The sequence below is a fragment of the Mauremys reevesii genome, linkage group 2 (assembly GCF_016161935.1).
Source record: "Mauremys reevesii isolate NIE-2019 linkage group 2, ASM1616193v1, whole genome shotgun sequence".
Lineage (NCBI taxonomy): Eukaryota > Metazoa > Chordata > Testudines > Geoemydidae > Mauremys > Mauremys reevesii.
Window position 1 is genome coordinate 214,637,932 of NC_052624.1, and position 19,114 is coordinate 214,657,045.

At 43.6% G+C, this 19,114-nt stretch overlaps 1 protein-coding gene across 45 annotated transcripts in view; it reads left to right on the plus strand.

The window, feature by feature from the left end:
- The window catches only part of DTNA (dystrobrevin alpha), a 323,219-nt gene that overhangs the window by 207,173 nt on the left and 96,932 nt on the right, over window positions 1–19,114 (plus strand). Inside the window, exons 2-4 of one of the 45 annotated variants that reach the window (XM_039522846.1) lie at window positions 13,345–13,451; window positions 13,522–13,632; window positions 16,440–16,472. The exons of 42 other annotated variants lie outside the window; for them this stretch is intronic. The gene's annotated coding sequence lies outside the window, so the exon portion shown is untranslated. The remainder of the gene's footprint in view (window positions 1–13,344; window positions 13,452–13,521; window positions 13,633–16,439; window positions 16,473–19,114) is intronic. 2 more of the 45 variants (XM_039522844.1, XM_039522845.1) reach the window with 2 other exon arrangements.

The following is a 19,114-nucleotide window of genomic DNA, read 5'->3' on the forward strand; positions in this document are numbered from 1 at the left end:
GATAATTTTGGGACTAAAATGAGTGATGCCCTCAAAGAGTGACAATTGAGAGCTATGTTTGTGTATTACTTTGCATAGCTCCTGTAATCATAGCAAGTGGGCCCTGAGTTATAAAGAGTAGCACACAAACTAGATATGCCATCTGCAAAAGCAAAAAAGCCCCATGAAAAGCTAAACAAAACGTTTTGTTATAAACTGAAGGATTTGAGATTTGGGCTCTGATGGACTGCAGAGGTGAATGAATTCTATGTGTGGGGAAAGGGGTCCTAAGCTGAGGGGTCCTTGCTGCTGATCACGTGGGGCTACATCCAGAAAGCACCTACCTGCCATTTTAGAGGCCTAAGTCCAAAATTTAGTTCCTTAAAACCACTAGTCAGCTGCCGCCTAACCCTGTAGCACCTATCTTCTCTAGGCACCCATATTTCTGCCAGTGGGCAGTGCAAAGCTGCCTAAGTCCTGACAATGGCAAGCTTGCACCTAGATCCTGGCAGGATTCTCAAACTAAGCGTTACCCTGCATGTGTTACCTGCGGGGCCTGATCCAGTAGGCGATATCAGAGCACACCTACCCTGCACAAATGGAGGAGGCAGTGGTGCCATCCCTTCTACCCCCAGTAACCAGACTGCTCCCCTAGCATGTGGGAGACCTAGGGTCAAATCTTCACTCTGTCTGATGTGGAGTTGGGACTTTAACTTGGCTTCCTGAAGTCCCAGGTGCATGCTGTAACCACTGGGGTATAGGGTACACTGGGGTTTATATTTTAAATGCTCTTGTACCTTGTGACTCATGAGGCAACCCAGTGTTTCTATCTCCATCTGTCTACTGCCACATTTCTTACTCCATTATAGTTTGTTTCCATGATAGCAACCTCTTTCTCAAAACCTTTTTTAATGTCACATGTTGTCCTCCTCTTTTCCGTCTTCCTCCAAGTGGTATCCAGTAAAGGGCTTGTCTAGCAATAGGTCTTTTGACGACCATACAACATGGCCAAACAACTTCCACCTTCTTTCTTGATTCATTGTCTGTACAGTCTGTTGGCCAATCCTTTGTAACCAGAGGCAACGCGTAGGGTGACATGTGGGGTCAAGTGCCCCCCCCCCCAGATTGGCCTGCCTGAAGGGAGAGAGAGGGGCTCCCTTCTCTCACTGCTTCTGCCCCCTGTCATGCCTGGCCCCTGTCCCTGGCAGCCAGACCTGGGCAGGGAGCAGAAGGGGCAGGACCAGCCACTTATCATACTGGCTGCTGGGAGGCTGCTCTGTGCAGCGCAGCAGCTGCCTGAGAGAGAGTCTGGCTGGGGAAATGGTGGCGGCAGCCCGCTCCCTACCCAGGCTCGGCTGCCAGAGACAGGGGCTGAGCAAGTCGGAGTCCGCTCGGGCCTGGGTGCCAGGAAAGTGGTCAAATGTGCCGGGATGAGGTGCAGCAGGAGAAGGACAGAGCCCCCTTCTGCTCCCTGCAGGTAATGTGGGGTGGGATGAATCCAGTGGCTCCAGGCTGAGCACAGGGATCACTAGACTAGGCAGAGGAGACATGTAGGGGGAGTCACATGTCCTCCCCTTTAGATTGTGCTCCCCTCCCCCGTATGGGGAGGCACGAGTCAACCAAGTTTGTAACACAACAGCATTAGTTACTTTATCCCACCAGCAGATGCCAAATGTTCTCCACAAGCACCTCTGATGCAATGCGTTACATTTCCTGTTGTGGGCTTCTAGCATTTGCCAAGTTTCAGAAGCATATAACCATGTTGGTATCAGAATGACATTATATAACTTTATCTTGATTCTTATGTTAATTTCCTTATTTTTCAAAATATTTACCGGTCTTGAAAAAGCTCCACTTGCCTTCCAAGTTCTTGCTTTGATCTCCTTATGGAGTTGGCCATCAGCACTGATTATGTTTCCATGATATACAGACTTCTTAACCATGCTGTGTTCTTCACTATCAGTCACATTCGCATCGTCATTGCTGACTACTCTTTCAACAATGATGTTTTCTTTTGGCTGTTTCTTAATCCTGTTTGGGGGGCAGCCTCGCATTTAACATAGATAGTGGTCTTTCTCATGGCATCATCATCATCTTTATCCAACAGACCAATGTCATCTGCCAAGTTAAGATCTTGATGTTTTCCTCTACTCCACCTTACTCCTGTATTGTCCTTGGATGTTACTCTTTGCATCACATAAATTATCACAATGTGGAAAAGAGGGGATGATAAAACTAACCCTGCTGTACTCCAGTGATGATCTCAAATAAATCAGTCTCTCTACTTTCTGTCTTTGCACAGCATTTTGAGCCTTTGTACAGCATCTTGACTAGTGACACTGTCTTTCTAGGAAGCCCATATTGTTGTAAGATGTTCCACAGTGACTTTGTGAATGCAGTCAAAAACTTTGGTGAAATCTATGAAGTTCAAGACTACTCTTCTCTGGATGGCTAGCCCTTTCTCAGTCAAACATCTCAAGATAAAGATGTGATCTACAGTAACAGAGTTCTAGATTATTCCATGCTTTTAATTTAATTGAGTTGAACTTCACTTGGCAGCAAACAGAAAGCCAGTGAAGAAGCTTGAGCAAAGTGTTACATACTAACAGTAGCCTATACCATTCAAAAGGTGGTCAAGTGAATTCCTCACTCACTGCAACTTATGGGTGGGCTTAAAGTAAGTAACGCTCACTACCAGAGTCAAGAGTGGAGATGGCAAAAGTATGGGTAAGTATTATGAGATTGGCAATCTCTTGGCCAGCTGCAGAATTTGTAAACCATTGTGGACCATTGCTGTTATGGAAGAGTCTAGGAGCAGCAGAGGATTCAACTGGACTCAAGATTGTGAGGGGCAAAGACAGTGCTCCACCCAGACCACTAAATGTTCCCCACTACTACATCAGGATCACTTCTGCCTTATTAGGTATGAGTTGTAGCTAGTATTTTAGCCATAACTTTCAGTCTCTAGAAAAGTGCTGAGACTCCCTAAACTGGGGAGGACAAGTGACTAACCACCACTGCCAAATATATGGCGTGTTCTCCAGCACTGAAATTGATGGGGCATGACCATATATTGTCTTTGTTTAGTTAGTTTGATACTGGAATATCTTTGTAGAGTGTTTGTTTTTAGTATTTTGTTTTTGCTGCATGTATTAAAAAGTGATTTGTTTATACAGAAAAGCACGCTGAGATGAAATATCATGTTCACAAACACATTCCCTCTGGGCCACAGAGGCAGCAGTGGAACGTAACATGTCGTAATAAAAAACCATTATACAATTAAACATAACTGAGCAATACAGGACTGTACAGCTGGTAAGCTGTTGCCGTCCTTGATGGACTTTGCTCAGCATGTTGAGAGATTATTCCATGCCTGCAGAAAAAGCAAATGATGCTGATTTCCCTAGAAATAGAATAAACCATTGGCAGTTGAAAGCCTTAAATTTAAAGCCATGCTGACTATTGTAATATGGGGCTTAATTAAAGTAGACACATAGGGAACTCATTTCTCTGATTTTAAATCCAACACCTTGGGTTTTCACAGTTTTGTTTTTTCCCCTTCTATTTTCTTCTGCTTAAAAGATTGTTTTGCTTTGTCTTCTCTGAAGCGTAGTACAACTGTTTTCATATGGATGGAGCTGCTGCCAGTGACTGTGATGGTGACCTTGCTAATTTCCATGCTTCTATGCTAATACCTCTTTTCCTCTTCCTTCCACTGAGTTCAAATAGTTACCCCTAAGAGGCACGTAGTCAAATCAGCTTGCTTTTGGTCCCCTTTCGATTTGGCCTGCCATTTTAAGTTTGGTTTAAGTTAGGCTAATGATTCACCCTCCTAATGTAGAATAATTCCATATCTGGAATAGAAATATAATTGCCTGTAAACGTACTAATTTCAGATATTTTGGTGGAAGCCCCTCTCGCTCTGTGCCATGATTCTCAGTCTGGCATTATAGTAAACTGTGCTCAGGTGCGGCTCTAGACCCCAGCGCGCCAAGCAGGCGCGTGGGGCGGCCGTTTCCCGGGGGGGCGGCATTTGGCTCCGGTGGAGCTCCCGCCGGCATGCCTGCGGCAGGTCCACCGGAGCCCGGGACGAGCGGACCTGCCGCAGGCAAGACTGCGGAGGGTCCCCTCTTCCCGCGGCTCCGGTTGAGCTCCCGCAGGCATGACTGCGGCAGGTCCGCTCGTCCCGGGCTCCGGTGGACCTGCCGCAGGCATGCCGGCAGGAGCTCAACTGGAGCCGCGGGAAGAGGGGAAGGGCGGCGCAGCGCTCCGCGCTGCTTGGGGCAGCCTACTTTCTAGAGCCGCCCCTGGCTGTGCTCAAACTGATATTATCAAGCCAGCACTAGAAATTGACAATTTGGGTATCAAACTATGTGATGCTGTTAGTGCAAACGTGCAAGTCAGACTTGCTGTGTAATGTGTAGCCAGCCATAACTCTTAAATGCCTCTCATTTTACTTCTGAGGTTACCTGCATTCCACACAAACTTGGTTCCCCCCTCATTGTTCTGGTTAAAAATATTTACCATGGAAATAAAGGAACAAGAAACTCTGATTATAGAGATATCCATATAAAAGAAATGAATCCTGCAGCATTTTACGTTTCCTGTATGAATAATATTTTTGTGTCCCTCATTATGAGTCTCTGTCATGTATTGCATCCCATATGGACCTTGTCAGGTTGAGAATCATTGCAGCAGGCTTCAGAGCATTCTGTCATGAGATCCTCCTCCACCAACAGCTAGAACTCCAGAGCATTGTCTCTCATGCCTGACTTCTGCTAAGAGCAAAAACCCTCTCTTTGGTCTAAGCACTTCATTTTTAACATAAGAACATAAGATCCACCCTGATCGAATTGGCCCTATCAACACTGGTTCCCTACTTGTGAGGTAACTCCCTTCTCTTCATGTGTCAGTATAATAATGCCTGCATCTGTAATTTTCACTCAATGCATCTGAAGAAGTGGCTTTTTTACCCACGAAAGCTCATGCCCAAATAAATCCGTTAGTCTTTAAGGTGCCACCGGACTCCTTGTTGTTTTTACTTAAAAATCATGAAATGTAAAAACAAAGCAAAACATTTTGGATCTTTTGTGAGCCTGTGTGGAATGCTTAGGTTTGAAAATGTGACTTTTCTTTGTAACCATGATAGCTAGAAACTCCAGGGTTTTTTTCCTTTATTTTTTTTAAAGAAACTCCAGATTCTCACACATTCACATGACACCAAGAGATGAGACTTTAAGAAGAATTTGAAATATCATGAGACTCATGATAAAATTGTGGGAGCTGGCATCTGTGAAGTTCTAAACTATTCACAACTTAGTGCTTTCAGGTGCTCTTTTGTTTTTTTCTAGGTATTTAGTCAGGGACTGATGCTCCATAAGACAGCCTAGTGCCTTGTGAGTTTCTAGTCTTTTGGAGTGGGGAGAAGGGGAGAGAAAGGGGTGTATAGATTGTACACATGCTCTAGTTTTTTTAATCAAAAGTTCATGAGGATTTATTTTAGCACAATCACTGCAGCCAAATACTTCGTGGAGATTTACATCCGTAAGTTATTCACTGGCAGCACAATATCCTGAAACTATTCCAAAGTGTCTTAAAAAAATCTGTCTTTTTAAAAGTTCATGAATATGGATATGCTTGATAGCATAACAGCTGGTGAGTAAAGTGTGTTTGAAATTCTTACAGGGAGGGTGCCACTAGCAACTCAACATTTATCCATAGTTACGAGACAATAGAATAGGAGAGAACTGTGGTATATCAGATGCTACTGTGGGTAAATATTGGGTGTTTTCTTTTAATGGCCACCACTGGAACTGTCACACCTCAGGAATAGTGATGTGTTGCTTACGTGATCGTTGGGCTCATTTTATTCCTCAAAAGGAGGTGTGGAAGTGAAATGTAGATCTTCAAAAGGTTGATTTGTTTAGGGATTGATTTTTCAGCGGTACTGACCACCCACAATCCATTTGACTTCAGCAGAAGCTGAGCGCGAGCAGCACCTCTGAAAATCAGGCCTTAAATAGTGTCCTGGTGAGTTGCAGAAACTCTTCTACTTTTAATTTTTCATTTACAGTGACCAGTGGCTGAACTGGCAGCCCTGCTGAAGCCATAATTTAGGCACAAGTGTGGGACAAACAGTAGCAGTTCAAGTTTCTCCTCACTGTGCCCCATTAAGGGTGCCTCAGGCCAGGCTTGATGTGATTTCTTGTAGTTAGAACATAGTTCAGTCTCTGTTCTCACCTGTTTCTTGCCCTCTCTGCTGAAACTGCCAAGCATGGTGCTACTTGTGGTTGTTTTTATGATGTAGGAACTAAAATGGGACAATTGGATCATTTCCTGAACTGAGGTCTCTGCACAGCTGTCATGTGACCTGGCATGATTTGAAGTAGATACCCAGAAATGAAAGGTTCCATATATCCCATTGCCCATCATTACCTTTCAATCCCCTTGAAGAATACTACAAACAAGGGGGTGAGGGGAATTATTCCTATTATTATTTTTCTATAGTATGTAAAAAAAAATACTAAAGACAGCATTAAAGTATACACACACTGTGATGTCAGCTTTATCAACAGTTCTGTGTTCTCTGCAACTCTCATTCTGCACCTTTGCTCACTGTCCCTCCCTTCACTCTCTTGATTCCACTTCTGTTCAGCTGTATCCTCTCCTTGACACTTGACTTCTTGCTGCCACTCCTTTGCCTAGCAGTCCATTGCACTGTAGCATAAACTGGCCTCTACCCTTGCATCTCTTTTCCCTATTCTTGCTTCTGTGCTGTCAGTCACCTCTGGGGAATGTCTAGGAACTATGTGGACTTCCTCCATTCTAAATGAATTATCTCCTCCTTCAGGTCCACCATCTTTCTGTCCAAAGTCCCTGGCTTCTCTGACCCACATGCCTACAACCCACAAAGATGCTTCTCTTGATTCCTTCCTTGAACCCTCTCCACTTCATTACCTTCCACCTTCTCTGCCCAGTAACTTTTTATGTAAAATAGACCTGAAGGAAGCTGACCTGAAGTGTGCCCCCTCTGAGCAGCTATTTGCGGGGTTTTTTTTTCTTTTTAAGCAGAACTTGCTTCGCTGGATGGAGTTCCAGGTGTAGGCCCTGACTTCATATCCTGCAATAGCCCCTTTCTTTACAAGGAGGACCTTCTGCATACTCCCATACTTCCACAAGAGACACTTTCCCATCTAAGCATTGCTCATCTTGTTTTCAAAGAGTTGCATCAAAAATAGGATAACATACTATTGATGCCCTGGTTTAAACTCACAATATCTAGGAAATTATCATTAACTTATGCTGTTGGGCCTATGAGTTGCAGATGGGATCCTTTTCTATAAGGCTTCAGTTCACAGAAAGATTTTGCATACTATATACCTGATAACAGCAGGAAATAACAGGGTGATTGAAAGATAAAATGTTGGCCTTAATAATAATTTCCTGACTTCTGTAGGTATTACAGGACCTTAATGTACAATGATGCATGTCCACACTGTGGTGTTTTTAATATGACTTTTTAGGAATCTGCACAATGAATATTAAATGTACACTGTTGCTACCCAGAACAGCTCTTCATTCTTTATTGTGTGAAGTGACTTTACTGGTAATATTTTGTACAAACCAGGCCATAAACCAAAGTCTTAAGGCCAGTTTCCTAGCCAGAAGGGACCATTATGATCATCTAGTCTGACCTCCTGTGTAGTACAGGTCATAGAACTGCCCCAAAATTACACCTAGAGAATTTTTTTGGGGGGTGGGGAACAGCCAATCTTGATTTTAAAATTGTCAGTGATGGAGAGTCCATCATGACCCTTGGTAAATTGTTCCAATGGTTAGTTACTCTCACCACTAAAGATTTACACCTCATTTCCACTCTGAATTTGTCCAGCTTCAACTTCCAGCCATTGGATCACGTTATACCTTTCTCTGCTACATTGAATCGCCTATGATTAAATATTTGTTCCCCATGTAGATGCTTATGGACTGGAATCATCACCCTTTAACCTTCTCTTTGTTAAGCTAAATACATTCTGCTATTTGAGTCCATCACTATACAGCACGTTTTCTGATCCTTTAATCATTCTTGTGGCTCTTCTCTGAACCCTCTTCAATTTATCAACATCCTTCTTAAATTGTAGACACCAGAACTGGACACAGTATTCCAGCAGCAATCGCACCAGTGTCAAATACAGAGCTAAAATAACCTCTCTACACCTACTCAAGATTCCCCTGTTTATGCATCCAAGGATCACATTAACCCTTTTTGCCAGAGCATCACACTACATATGAGGCAAACCCACAGCCAGTCCAGGGCTGCTCACTCAGCTGCCATGATTCATCCTCCACAAAGCCTGCTGTGACTCATACTCAGGCATTCTGCAGCAGCCTATCTCTGGGCAGGTCCTGTGTCAGCTGACCTCCTGGCACAGGTATTTCACTGACCCCCTCCAAAGCTGCAAGTTAGTCTGTGCAACAGCCCTACTGGGCCAGGAACCCTCCAGCTGCCTCACAGCGTTACTGAATCCCCAAGCTTCCATCCTGTCCTTGATCCAGTTCCTGTTCCTGCCCCAGCCTTCCCCGAGCCTAGTTCCAGCCCACTTCAGCACATGCCCATGCACTACTCTGACCCTGTCCCTCTAGCCCTGAATCCACCTCCTGACCACCCAGCCTCTTGGATTGACTCCCACCCACCTTCGACCTTGGCCTCTATCTGGAATCCTGATTTGGCTTGTCTACAGACTCTGACCTCAGTTTCAGTGCTTACCTCATCCCAGTCCCAACTCTGCAGCTGGCTTCGATCCTTGTACCTGTTCTTACTACTGCTCTAACCACCGGGCATGACTGTCTTGAACCCAGAGCCTGACACTGGGAGCACATGTTCAACTGATTATCCACCAGGACCCCCAAATGTTTTTCATAGTCATTGATTCCCATGATAGTCACCCATCCTGTAATTATGGCCTCCATTCTTTGTTCCCTAGGCATATACATTTACATTTAGTTGTATTAAACCGCATACTGTTTGCTTGCACCCCGCTTACCAAGCAATCCGGATAACCCTTAATCAGTGACCTGTCCTCTTCATTACTTACCATCCCCCAATTTTTGTGTCATCTGCAAACTTTATCAGTGATGATTTTATGGGGTTTTTTTCTAGGTCATTAATAAAAATCTTACATTTCAACTGAGTTACAGTCGTGACCTACAGTGGCATTCCTGAGCTGTAACTGAGGAGAATTTGGTCTTTAATATTGTTTAAAGTGTGGATAATTGCAATAAAAAACCTGTACACTATAAACATTTTCTAAGGCCAGGTCTACAGTAAGAAGTTAAGTTGACCCAGCTAGGTCATTCAGGGGTGTGATAAATCCACACCCCTGAGTGATCTAGTTAAGCCGACCTAACCCCCAGTGTAAACAGCACTAGTTACTGGTTCTAGGGGAGGTGGATTAACTACGGTGACAGAAGAACCCCACTCGTCGCTGTAGTGAGTGTTTACACTGAAGCTCTACAGTGGTGCAGTGGCAGCAGTTTAAGTATAGACATAGTCTTTGTTCATGATCTGGATATAGAGCCTTATTATAATCTGATTTACAACTGGGAGTAACCCAGTTGATGTCACTGGAGTTACCCTGGTTTAAAAGGGAGGTAAGTAAGAGAAGAATCAGGCCCTTAATGTATACTTTGAAAAGATTGTATTTAATTCCTTAAGAAAGGAGCAGAATCTAGAATCATACTGTATATCCTCTGAAGGTTTTGATCTTTCCCTAGCTTCATTTTTCACTTTTCATTTTGTCTCCATCAAATAATCTAAAGTTTGCTTCTTGAAACTCTCTTTTGTCTTGGCTTTGCAGGAATTCTTAAAATCTTGCATGTGTAAAATAAAGAATGACAGATAAGCAACCATGTGTGTCAAGACTCTTACTCCATCTAGGGGTTCTGGCAACATTAAAGAGCTTCTGTCACACTCAGGCAAAGTGTAACTATGTAATACTTTACCTAACCCCCATCTATTTGTCACTTTTGTATTTTATACTGATTCTTTACATCGTTGCAGATTGTTGAGGTATTGTGTGTCAGCTGAAGCTTCTCTGCTTTCCTCAGACTGTTCCTAATGCCCTGTTCATTCAGTGATGCAGCAATTCAGTGCCTGACATCACAATTTGCTGAAATGGAAAGGACTATGTGGTAACACTGATGTTTTGGTGTTGCCAAATAAATCAGCTAGGGGAGGAAGCTAAATGGAACATAGAAAGTTATTTTTAAGAGACACATACCTTGGAAACTGGCAATGATGGGAAAACAAATACAGAAAGAGTATGTGACATCAAAATCCGGTTTTAGTAAAATGTATTGTATAGTTTGCTTTAATGAGACAGTGGCTCCTTTAAACTGCAAGCTTAAAGCAGAGAAAATGGATAGTTGTGTTCCTATATCACAAAGCCCATAGGCAGTAACTAGAGTTCTAGTTGCCATTCCCAGCCAAGGATTAACTGGGCCTAGAGAATCTTGCCTGTAGGGCCCTGTATGTCAGAAAAATGTTCACCAGTGTACCTATACCGAGGTAAGCTACATTGGTTTATGCCCCACTTTACAGAAGAAGGCGGGGGGGGGGGGGGCGGGGGGGGGGGCCGCCCCCGGGGGGGCGACCCCTCAGCCCAGCGGGCTGGGACAGCAGCGACATTGCTCGGGCTTTGGCTCGCGAGCTTGAGCAGGTCGGCGGGCGGCCCGGGCCGTCGACTGCGGCGGGTGTGTGTGCGCGCCCGGCCCGCTGGTCTGACAGTCCTGGCTCATGGCTGCGGAGGTCTGGCCTTGCCGAGCGCGCGGGACGCGCGCCCTCCGCGGTCATGCGCGGTCATGCCATCCACCTCCCGGCTCCGGCCTGACCTGACGCAGTCATGCCTGTGCTGTGCCAAACAAGGCACCAGAGGAAAAACAAACGGGCCCCTGGGGCCCTGCAGCCTGCCTGGGGCCTGGGCCCTGCCCCCCCCTCTGGGCGGCCCTGCCACGTTACACCAATGTAGTGACTATACATTACAGTTTGACACTGGTTTACTGCAGTTACACCAGTACAGATTTTCCTACTGTAGATTATCCCTGGATTGAGCAATATTGGTAGAACAAGGGGAAATCTTACACTGTCACTGTCTGGCCATGCTGTGTCTGTACTGTGGACAAAGAGAGAAATTCAGTCATCAGGACTGTTTATTAGGCAGCTTTCCCAAGCATTAACTTCAGTTTAAATATTTTTTTAACTTATTTAAAAATTACGTGAAATCTTAATAGGACAAATTCTATCCATATTATATCAGGAAAGCAAAAATAATTGGATTAGCTTAAGAATTCCAGCCATCTAAGTGAATGCACAGAAATTATATTACATTGTTTATTTCTCAATGAATATTTGGGCCCAATTCATCATTGTTCTGCGCCTCGTGCCAACCCTTAATGTTAAAAAAAATCATGAGTCAGCCCCCGCATCATGAAATCTGCTAAACAATCATGAGATTTTTAAAGTATAATACATTTTGAATTCATTTTATTTGCCCTTTGATTTCTGAGCCTTCAGTGCACACTCATGAACATTTTCAAGCTTTTCGCTGCAGCCATAGAGGCTGGGAACTTTTTAAAAAATGAAAATTGAGATCCTCACAGAATCAGAAGATCCCAAGAGATTGGGGCTTTAAGAAAAACACCAAATATCATGGGACTCACGATAAAAATCACAAGAGTTGGCAACACTGTTTACATCAGTGCAAAGTAGGTGCAAAATACTAACATTCTGGTTTGGTCGCATTTTACATACCCTGCACTCATTTTGTACTGGTATAAATGGCTGCACAACATGCAGGGAAACAATGAATTTGGCCTAGTATTTTAGGTATTTTCCTGTATTTTTCTCTGACATCAAAAATCTTAAAGTTCCATAAAAGAGAAAAGTGTGGTAGTCTCCAGGTCTAACTTTTGAAAAAAGCATACAGATGACGCTGTAAGAGGTTTTCTCACCAAGATAACGATATTTAAGCCAACATAAAAAAATCTGCTATTTGTTCTTCATAGGTTGTCCCGTGCATTATCCGTCATAAGCTACTCACACTGCCAAATCTCTAAGCTTACTGTGTTTATTCAAGTAAATACACAGACCAGGCTATCTTCTGGAGGGAGCCGCAGAAATCCAGTGTTTGATTTGTGTTGGTCTGCCTGACATAATGCCCAACATACAGTTAAAATCTGATCGCAGATACATGCCAGGCTTACTAAAATATGCATGGTGCCATCTAGTGGTTATTACTATTGTTTAAAGTAAGGTTTTTATGCCCAATGTCCTGCTTATCTTCTGAATACTTCTGCCTCAAGATATTACACAGAATCCAATGGCTATGCCAGACAGTAAAAATGTGGATTTCTTCTTAAATGTCCCAGTACCAAGTTCAAGCTACTGCAGTCTTTCAACTTAGCTTGATCTTTTAGCATTTCTTCTAAAATTGGAGGTTTCTTTTTTTTAAATTTTGTCAAAAAATATATTTTTTTTAAGTCCCCTTAATTCAGTTTTATCAAGGGAAGATGTTGCATTGATAAGGAACTTCCTCATTCAAAGTCCAGTTGTTACATCACTGTTTAATACTGTGTGGACACTTCCTCCTCCCCCCACCCCTGGCCCCCATCTTTTGAGTTGTATGTGAACTTTCCCAATAAAAGGCTACAGTGTTGCTGTTTGAACCACAGATGTGGTATTCACCTACATACAGTATGTTTTAAGGGAAGTGAGAGAACTGTTTTACATTATAAGGTGACAAAACACATCTGAATTCCAAGACAGAATTCCCTTGTATTGCATTTTTCCAGATATTGTTTTCAAAATACATTTTTTAAAAGGAAACCTCCTCATTTAAAGGGCTGATCCTGGATTTCTTGTGCATTCAGAGTTCCCATTTCTCATCTTAAAAAATGGATTAGTGTCATGGTATATCAATAATAATAGGACATTATGATATATCAGCAGTTTTGTCTCCATATATTTGCTATTTTATGGGTATTTGCTAAATGTATAGCTATGAAATACTTGCTCAGGTAGCTCTGTTATTGCATATATTGTACTGTAGTTTTATAAATGAAGAAAGAGCATGTCCAAATATTCAGCCCAGTTTTGGTAGTTGATCTATCTACACTACAGATTTTAACCATGGTGTTACCAATTCAGTAGGCAACTACATTGTAACTGAGTTCTCTGACTTCATTGTAATCATAGTGTTGATGGACCTAGAGGCAGACTTAGTTTATTTTATAGAACTTTTTGCTTTGTTCAGTTTTTTAATCTATGGTTTAATGATGGTTGGTCTGTTTCCATTTAAACGAGAAAAGGAGTGACCATTTTCCTAGTCTTTGATTGAGGAGCAAGTGACAACTGCTTCTTCAACCCGACCTTTTGAAAAATCGACAGACATTGGTGCTGATGGTGGGAAAGTCCAGTAAGTGCCTTTCCCATCACCTCTCTTCCATTTTCAAATAACTTTGAGTGACAAAAATTCTCATTTTCAGGAAAGAATGGCAGGGAGGAAAAGGAGTTTTTATGGCTTAAAAGAAAAAGGATTTACTGCGACAGTGGGGCCTATTCCTTCCTAAGCCACAGAGGGCCAGGGTGATGCAAGAGTAAGAAAAAAGAACATTTCAGTGCATTAATAACTTAATGGTGCTCCTATTAACTCAGTAATAACCAGAGCCTGAGCTGATAAATGCCTTCTGCAGACTGAGTTTATGCATTGTGCTCCTGTGATCATAACTCTAAAATCCAGTAAAATAGCCTTTAGTCCATGCCAGGCAAAGCAGAAGGGATACAGGCATTAGGTTGGGAGGAAGTATCTTGGGACCAGGGCCGGCTCCAGCTTTTTTGCTGCCCCAAGCAGCGAAGTGGTGGGGGGAGAAGATAAAAGCCGATTGTGCCGCTCCATTCTTCGGAAGCAATTCGGCAGCGAGTCCTTTGCTCCCTCTCTCTTCCTTTTCGGCAGCAGCTCAAAGAGGAAGAGAGGGACCCGCTGCCGAATTGCCGCCGAAGACCCAGATGTGGCGCCCCTTTCCATTGGCCACCCCAAGCACCTGCTTGCTTCACTGGTGCCTGTAGCCAGCCCTGCTCAGGACCTGGGAAGGGAGGAGTGAAGGGGTTGAATCACCATTGGCACCTCCTCATGGTCAGGCATGGTGTAGCACAGGGGTCCCCAACGCGATGCCTGCGGGCGCATCTAAATGCACCCGCATTTTGGCCGGCGGTCGAGCATCTGCCGAAATGCTGCCGAAATTTGGGGGCATTTCAGCGGTGACACCTCTGGATGACGCTGCTTGCCGCCGACAAGTGACGTCATCGAGAGGTGTCGCCGCTGAAATGCTGCCGAAATTCGGTGGCATTTCGATGGATGCTTGACTGCTGCCACAGTCCTTTGTCTGGCGCCCGCCAGACAAAAAGGTTGGGGACCACTGGTGTAGCAGCTCTCGCTCTCTGCTGGATATCTCCTGCCAATGGCAGCTTCGCCTCCACAGTGGCCTGCCTCTTCCTATGACCTGGCCCTCCGACCAGGTCACTTTGAAGTTTCTTCCCTTCTGGGGTAGTCTGTGAACAAAAAGCAAAGAGAATTAATTAAAATAAATGGCATTAGTAAGAGATAGAGGGGAATGATTTCCTCTCAGGGTGCATCAGGAACTGGCCCTCCCTTCCCTCAGGGAGGGGCCTGCAGTCAGTGGTTGTCTGGGAAGCTGCTTCCTTTCTCGGCCCTTTCCTCAGGAGCTGAAGGTCTGTTCTCTTCCCTGGTCTGCCAACAAGTGAGCTGCTCTGCTCCTTCTCCAGCCGTGCAGGTGTGGTGGGGTGGAGCTGGCTGAGCCCAGAACCACTCCATAACCCCTTGTTGTCCAGTATTGGGGGGGTTGTATACCCCATCACAAGGAATCAAAGATTTTGATAAGTCAGATAAACATCTTCTGCATTGGTTGCTTATCGGAATGGGACCTCTGAAACATTTGAATAAATATGAATTGATTGAGTGACTCAGTTCAAAAAGCATTACTTAATATTTACTTTCTATCTGTTATAAAGGTGCTCTTCTTCACTCTAGAGTGTCACAGTTAGCGTGGGCAGGCTGATCTGAATTGCATTTCCCTAGCTTCCTACTGAATATGCACCTCACAACATTGGAAAAAATATGACTCTCCAGAAGCAGGAAAAGAGGAAGCCATGCTTAGAAAGCTAACTGAAACAAAGGGGTGCCTCTGAGGTTCTGGGGGATCAAAGGAAATCTAGATTGAGTGCTTGGTCATCGTAAAGGTTCTATATGGGCCTGATACAAAACCCACTGAAGTCAAGGGGAGTCTTTCCGTTGACTTCAAAGAGCTTTGGATCAGGGCCTGTGTCCTTTCTTTCAGTGCATGTAGCATAAGAGGGAAGCTGAGCACAGTATACATGTGCACTCTATTGCAATGAATGTGTTCGTACTGATTCCTTTCTACTAAAAAGCTGGAAGTTGTGTGTTTTTTAATAGTATGATACACTGGACTATAATATAAACATCCTGGCACAGCACTTGAGATTGTCATTACGTCATGGCATGGAAAAAGTTATGTACCATTGCATCTGGCATGTTGGTTTACCTGCTGGTAAAACACTGAGATAGGATTTTCAGTGTAGGTGCTTTGTCAGATTGATGGGAGGAGCAGCCTGGCCACGAACAGATGTGCTTTAGCTGGAATCTGCAGCAAGTTGCACGCACTATTGTGAAGCTGTTAGCAGGAAGAAGAGAGAATGAGCAATGTTGTGAGCCTGGTGGCTTGGTCTGGGTTGATTTGATGTGGCTTGGTGGCACTGATGATGATGACCTGCTTTAGTGCTCTGATATGTGATAGGCTCCATAGAGTGTGCTCTAAAAGAAGAATACTCTTAACCCATTTTATAATATTTTTAAGTTTTTCACAGTTAATGAAACCCACAGGAAAGTATTTGATATACATTTCAGTTCCAGTGACTTCAAATGGGACATAACTCACTTAAACTTAAGCATGTGCTTAAGTGCTTTGCTGAATTTGGGCTTTCATGAAATATATATATACGTATGTTGGTTTTGGAAGTAATTTTAATGATATTTATTTAAAAGTTGTTCCTGTTTCTAAAGCCACAAGCAAGAATTTGTGGAGTAAGATTTCTCTCTCAACTATCGACAGTATGTGTTTAATTTACATTTAGTTAGACCTAGTGTATGTTAAGTAAATTTGAATTGCTTATTAAGCCCCTGTTTCAGTCACTTCCTATCACTGATTAAATGTAATCTCTCCCTCTCCAAATTAATTTAGTACAGCTCATAATTTCAGATAGAATGCGAAAAAAAGGATTAGAACTTTAGCGTGAGTAAATCCATTTCATGTTCAAAAGTTTTAAAGACACCAATTATTTTAAAACTTTTTTTTTATTTTACTTGCAGGTAGCAGACTTTTATTGACAGGTGATACTTGAGGTAATCTGCCTCCCTTCAAATTTGTGATGTATCTAAGATTATATCTCCTGGGCACACTAGAGTTCTAAATAAACTATATGATAGAAAAGAATACGTCATTTCTCTGTGTAAATAAAACTTTATTTATTTTGAGTATGAATGAGAGTTGATTCAGTCCATCTCTCTCATACTTATTTCATATGTTGGGGTGTTTTCTCAAGATATTTTTTAAATACCAAACAGAAAATAACCAGTACACTAGAACACTAAATTAAAAATACACTTCTACCCCAATATAACACGGTCCTCAGGAGCCAAAAAATCTCACCGCCTTATAGGTGAAACCGCGTTATATTGGGTTTGGCCCAGTACGGTGTACTGGCAAGAGCCAGTACGCCATGCCAGACTGGACCGGCTTCCCTGGCGGCGACTTAAAGGGCCCGGTGCTCCAGCTGCTGCGGGGAGCCCCGGGCCCTTTAAATCCCCGCCGGAGCGCTGGCAGCAGGGCTCGGGTGGGGATTTAAAGGGCCTGGGGCTCCCCGCAGCGGCTGGAGCCTCTGGCCCCTTAAATCACCGCCTGAGCTTGGCTGCCAGAGCCCCGGCGGGGATTTAAAGGGCCCGGGGCTCCCCACTGCTTTACTGCGTTATATCCAAATTCGTGTTATATTGGGTCGTGTTCTATCGGGGTAGAGGTGTATGAGGATTTCCAACTCATTGAGACCAAAGACAGCTGAAGACTGGAAGGAAGATCATAACCAGCAGAATTGGTTCATGTATTTATAGTGTGAAGCATTACAATTGTCCTCTAAATTATTCAGAAATTAAGCTGTTGACTGAATTACAAAATGATGGAAATACGTTTTTATTTACTTTCTTTCGGTGTGTTTTATTATAACAAAGTGTTGAGAGAACTAAAAAGTGACCTGAAAAGAGTGAAAATAGAGGGATGAGATATAAACCAATTGGGCATCCATATTCTTCTTGGTATGTGGGGAAACATAATACCCTTTTCAAATTGATTCAGCATTCTCCCCCACCCCCTCCCTCCACACACACACAGTTAAATATATTCTAATGGCTAATGTTTTGTGTGAGCTATTAGTAAATGCAACTGTCACATTTTTCCCTAGATGTTCACTGTAGATGAATGTACCAGTGTCTGAGTTTTAGTGCAAAATTCTCTGCAGACATAAATTGATGTTACACTGGCTTCCATGGAACTATGCCAGTTTAGACCAGCAGAGAATTTTGGTCTAAATTCTATCACCTTCTATAGTACACAGGGTTACCTGAATATAAGAAGTGCTAAATACAATTAAATGTGCTTCTGTAATAGGGCACATTATTTGGTGTTTCAGAGTTACTCCGTCTTTGAATCATGAATCCAAAATATTCATGCTAGACTAGTGTCATTTTGCCTAATACCTGATTTGGTTTTCTTTTTCCTGTTTGGTGAATCCTTTTGTTCAAATTGCTCATGACCACAAATACCTAATCACCAGTAGCTTTGTTAGATGATTTGAAAACAGAGCTCCTAGCTGAAATGGAGTAGAAGGTGGCAAGTTGTGGTTATTGCTGCTGATTTGGCTATAAATTGTGCCCGCTGCTATTTTATGCTAATACATCCCATTATTTTTGTTCCCCCATTTTCCTGTCCCAACTTCCCACTTATTTGCTTTATCACCTATTATTTATTGAGATTTAGATTAAGCTCTTTGAGGCATGGACTGTCATTTACTATGTGTTTGTACTGTACAATGCCTACCACAATATACATTATTTATACAAGCATTATTTTTATTAATAAACTGTAAGCAGAGTCAGGATGAGCTCTACCCTGACATCTGGTGGTAAATTATGGCGAGTGTGGAAAAGAATTTCAGAGGCTGATCGTGTTTGCATAGGCACACCCACTCCGCCTAGCATAGCCTACGGCAGCCTAAAATGGTTACTTTCACAGCTGTGAGATCCCCAATTTCTCTGTTATTGGGGCAGGAGGAATAAAGTGTTGTCACCCTGATTAAGTAAATGAGGAACTACGAAACTGTTTTATGATAAAGGGTTTCACTATCAACTAAATAGCACTTGCTTGACAAGGGACATGGGTTCCAAAACCCAGTGAACTGAGAGAGGCTGGGGACAGGTATCTGTACCTGGTTGTGTAGGCTCCTTGTGTGAGCCAGAAGCACCAGTTCCACCTACTTCTCTCTCCACTGTGGAATATCAGAGTTGATTTTTGATTCCCTTAAGAATCTAGATACAGGTTACTGAGCTGAACTCACTTTGGGCTAATGGTGCACTAGCGCTGGGGCTCCCCTACTGTGAGCTGAAATCACTAAGAGCTGGAATTGCTGAACTGAGAGCACTGAGTACTGTGCTAACTAGTGGGGGAGCCTAAAGCTATACTGCGGAGCAGAGCAGCTGGCAGAGCGGAGTGGAGCAGTTTGTGGAGCCACGGAGTGAGTGGAGCCGAGCAGTTTGTGGGGACGGCTGGAACAGATCACGGGACGGCTGGTGGAGCAGAGCAGCTGGCAGAGCGGAGCAGCTGTGGGACGAGTGGAGCGGCCCACGGAGCGAGCGGAGCCAAGCAGTTTGCGGAGAAGGCTGGAGCAGATCACAGGACGGCTGGTGGAGCAGAGCAGCTGGCGAAGCGGAGCAGTTTG